The 4,341-nt window shown below is 42.9% G+C and overlaps 1 protein-coding gene across 1 annotated transcript in view; it reads left to right on the top strand.

Moving 5' to 3' along the window:
* Window positions 1-3,297: 3,297 nt before the first annotated feature.
* Window positions 3,298-4,341, top strand: part of Brd4 (bromodomain containing 4) — a 44,256-nt gene continuing 43,212 nt past the window's right edge. Inside the window, 1 exon segment of the mRNA XM_015489170.2 lies at window positions 3,298-3,319. The gene's annotated coding sequence lies outside the window, so the exon portion shown is untranslated.

The raw sequence follows: 4,341 nt of genomic DNA, 5'->3' as shown, positions 1-4,341 counted from the left end.
TAATGTCAGAGTTGGGTTACTTCATTTTGCTGGGTTATTTACTTTGTGAAAGATAATGTGAAAGTAATGGCAAACAGCAATGTGAGTTCTTGGAAAGTGATAGTTCCCTGCCAAGTTCTTTGATTCCTTGATTGTTCTAACCTAAAATGGTGTGGGATTTTGTCCCCATTCAATGTCTTGCATCCTGAAAGTTCCTGAGACCCAGAAGTTATCAGTTATTATAATCCAACCAAGCATCCCTCTCACGCTGACTCGGTTAGGTGATCTGCGCAGTAGAGATGGGATGTTGGCTGAGGATGTTCTGGCAATGCATGGAGGTGGTTGTCTGGGCAGCTTACTCAGATAAGAAAGAGTAAGCCTGAAAGGAAGTCAAGGTGGTGTGGCAGTCAGAGGCTTTTGTCCTGTTTCCCTGGGGTCACATGAGAGAGTTGCCTATGAATATGGATTAGTGGCCTTTTCTGTACCCTTGGTGTACAGAAAACCTCGCAATTTGTCACTGTCAGCTGTCACTGACTCGCCATCTTTGGGCCTTGGGTCAGTCTTCAGTTTCTACTCTGTAAACTGAGGACTTGGGGTCTTTTCCGCTCTGACATTAATTTTGTGTCACTTTCTGTGTTTCCTTTCTTTTGAGAAAAGTGGTACTCTCCCTTCCTTCTTGTAGTAGGAATTGAGTACCTCATGAGAGGAGAGATAAGGTGAGATAAAAAGTTGTCTTTCCTGGAATGACTTAAGAGTATATCTGGATATTGACCAGTTGTGACCACCTTTTTTCCAGATCTTTCTTTCAAAGTTCACCTTCACAGTGAAGGGTCCAGTATAATGTTATTGAAGAAAGGGTCACCCCAATAACATCAGCTCTTCATCAAGATAACCAGACTTAGGTATTTCAACCCTAAGTTGTGTTTCCTTGTCTTGTTTCCAAGTATGTCTCCCGGTCTCCTTTTGGCCATCAAAGACCTGGTTTGGCTTTTTTCTCTGGCTGTGGCTAAAGTGTTGCTCCAGAATCTCTGAAGCACTTATGTTGCCTTTGTTCCGAGTTCCTTTTGTTCCAGTGAGCATAGGCTGAGCCCAGGGATACCTGTGGTTGTGCAGTCTCAGCCATTGTTCTGCTGCTTTAAGAGGAAATTTAGAGGCACAGTGTGCTCTTGTTACTCCTCTGGGTTACTTCTCAGGGGATGAAATTGTTGAAAGTTGGTTGAAGTTTCACTTTTCCTGCTCTATTGGATCTGCTCATGAATTCAAGTTGTTTCCACTTATACATGACCAACCAATGTGCCAAGCTGATGTGTTGTGGAGTATTTTGGCCACAGGCAAGGTGGTCATCAGCCATGTGAATTATTGTCTGTCTGCATCTTGTTTATCTCCCTCTTCTTAGCTTCCCAGGTTCCCGGTTTGATCTTGACCACATGCATAGAGGTTGGCATTAACATGTTTTCCACTAACAAAATTTCCTGGTATTTATTGTGCTGGAAATGCTATGTAGTTACCCTTAAATATATTGGGGCGGGGGTCATGAAGCTTGTTGACTTTGTTTTCATCCTTTTGTGGGAAATGAAAGGTTCAAGAAGACCAAGTGTGATGTCATTCTCAGAAACTTTCTGATCTATACCAAGGATGGCCCAAGACTTATTATCAACCCAGTTTGACTTACTTAGGTTTCTCCCTCATAGATCTTTTGATTTTTTTGTGTCCTTCAAGAAGTGAACATTACCTTCCACGCTTGGCTGCTTTGAAATTCCTTCTATTCTCCAGTATTTCCTGTATTTTTGTCCTACTAGAACCCTCTAATTAGTAGGAAATACTCAGCCTACTCTCAAGCTATCCCACAGTTAGCTTCTTTCTCTTTCTTTTTTTCCTCTTTTTATTTGTTTGGTTCTTTCTTTTTTCTTTTTCTTTTGCAGTGCTGGGGATCAAATACAAGGTCTTGCACATGGTAGGCAAGCACAGTACCACAGAGCTAACCACAGTCCTTTTTCTTATTTTGAGACCGGGTCTTGCTAAGTTGCCCAGGTTGGTCTTGAACATGTGATTCTCCCTGCCTCAACCTCCTGAGTAGCTGAAATTTGTAGTTGTGAGCCAGAAGGGAGTCTCTTAAGACAGGATTTTTCTGCATAAATTGACAGTCCTGTTCTTTCATGATTCATATTATGGTATAGATTGAATTTTGGGCTCATATCCTGCACTAGCTCTGTTGAAATAATGAATATGTATGAAGTGAAGACAGGTAAAGAAGATGAAGTAATAGCTTCAAAGAGGCAACCAGAGAACATGTTGCTCTTTTTCCTGTGAAAGGCCCAACCTGAAACATACTCATGACACAGCCTGAGTTCGTTGGGGGATGCCCAGTTTGAATTAATGGTGTTTCATTCTCATCATGTTTCAGCCTCTCATTTGGATTTTAGCCAGGTCACAGTTGCTTTGCAAGATAGTGGTTGAAAGCCAACTCACTAGGTAGATGCACAAATACCCAGAGAGTCTTGTGGGGGCTTTTGAAATAGAACAGAAGTCAAAGAGGTTGAGCTTTTTAAACATAGGTATAGTCATTCAAAGACCTGCTACCATATCCCACTTCATTCTGTGGTCCCATGTGCTCACCCACATGTTTATCGTTACCTAATTTTATCTGAAAATTTGCTTTTCTAATGTAACATTTTTTCACATACACTTCCCTCTTCTTCACAATGTCTGTATACCTATGGCATGGGGTCTACAAACTGTCTTCCTGGGGCCAGAGTTCTGTTTGCATATAACTAACCTTATCTGTTTAATTGTCTGTGGTTGGTTTCATGTTGTGGTGACAGCAAAATGGGTTATTTTGACCTGTATCCTGCACAGCTGACTGTGCTTATTCCCTGGCACTTGATAGGAAAAGTTAGCCTAGCCTGTCCCTGCTGGAGTATGTTTTAGCCCAGCAATCTTGATCTTGTCCACAGCAATATTTGTGGTTTTTTATATTACATGTTGCTCACAGAAACATTTTAAATTCATGAATCCATCTACCCAGATTTAGCAATCAATACCATGATGTAACCCATATGCAACAATGGAACCTTTTATTATACCTGAACTTCTCATGCTTCCTGCTGCTGGCAACGTTTATAGAGAAGAGGGGAAAATACAGCATTCTCAGTGTTCCTGATGTAACTGGCCTGCTGCTTGCTTTCTAAAGGAAAGGGACTGGAATTCTGGTTGGCAGGGCTCAGCTGCCCCCTTCAGTAGGGGACAGAGGTTGAGAGTGTTCCACATTCTCCAAGTAGGAAGACTGGCTTATCTCTCTGCCTTTGGCTCGTCTGGGTCAAGGCAAGCTGCAGAGTCTGAGGTAATGGGGCCCCACTTGGCTGGTCCGAGAAACAGGGGGCAGGGTGTGTACAAGCTGCGTGAAGGAAGATTAAGTCTTTTAAGAGCTGCCTCGGCACACGGCCACTGGCCCAGCTCCAGGCAGTGCAGTCTGGCTGATGACATGAGCACTGTTCTCACCAGCTGCCTGAGCCAGTCAGATGGAAAAGTAATCCTGTTTGTGCTTCCCCACTGACACAGATTGCACAATTATATAGTGCCGTCATCATGAATGTGAAGTAGCCACTGTGTTAAGAACAGGAAGGGAACAGGCTTTCTAATACTCAATGTTGTGAAACCAGCGTTTCAGCAAAGATGTTTCTAGGGTAGGCTAAGATACTCCACAGATTGATTAATACTGAGATATTAGCAGGTTTTTTACACATGTTAGGATTCCCCCAACCCCATTCTCTTTGTCCCTGGGTAGAATCTTTAATTTCCCCCAAATGATTGTTTAGACAAGAGCCTTTGGGAGCAGTGGGGAGGTAACCCACCTCTGCCTGAAAGTTAAAATTTTTTATGAACTTGTATTTTCAGTATAGGCCGAGTCCACCAGCACTAGTCAGCATAAAACAAGTTCAAGCTGTGTCCCCTCAGATTTCTTTTGCTTGAGAAGCATAAATGAAAATTTGGTCTTCATTCTCCTTGTCCTTCCCAGTTTATTATTTTATCCTTCAGTGGAGAATTGTGCTTCAATGACACCCGTGATGTGGACTGAATCTTATTATATATGGCCAGGTGCTGGGACAGTTGTTTTAGCTCTGATTTGTTTGGGGGGTGAAATTCTTTAGAAATTGTGCTTTCTAATGAAAAGGGCCTGGAATTTTGGTTGGCTGGAGTGTATCCAGCCCAGGCCTGGCTCCTGGCTCCAGAATTCAACTTGAGTCCCAGCTCATGGGCTTCCTGGCATTCAGATACCTACCTTTTTAGTAAGGGTAGACTCACTGATGGATACATGAAGTGTGGTGCTGATTGGTGCAGGCCCCCCCCCCCCCAATCTTCCTT

This window comes from Marmota marmota, unplaced genomic scaffold (genome assembly GCF_001458135.2).
Source record: "Marmota marmota marmota unplaced genomic scaffold, marMar, whole genome shotgun sequence".
Lineage (NCBI taxonomy): Eukaryota > Metazoa > Chordata > Mammalia > Rodentia > Sciuridae > Marmota > Marmota marmota.
The sequence above is the reverse complement of the archived record's forward strand: the minus strand, read 5'-3'. Positions and strand labels throughout refer to the sequence as shown.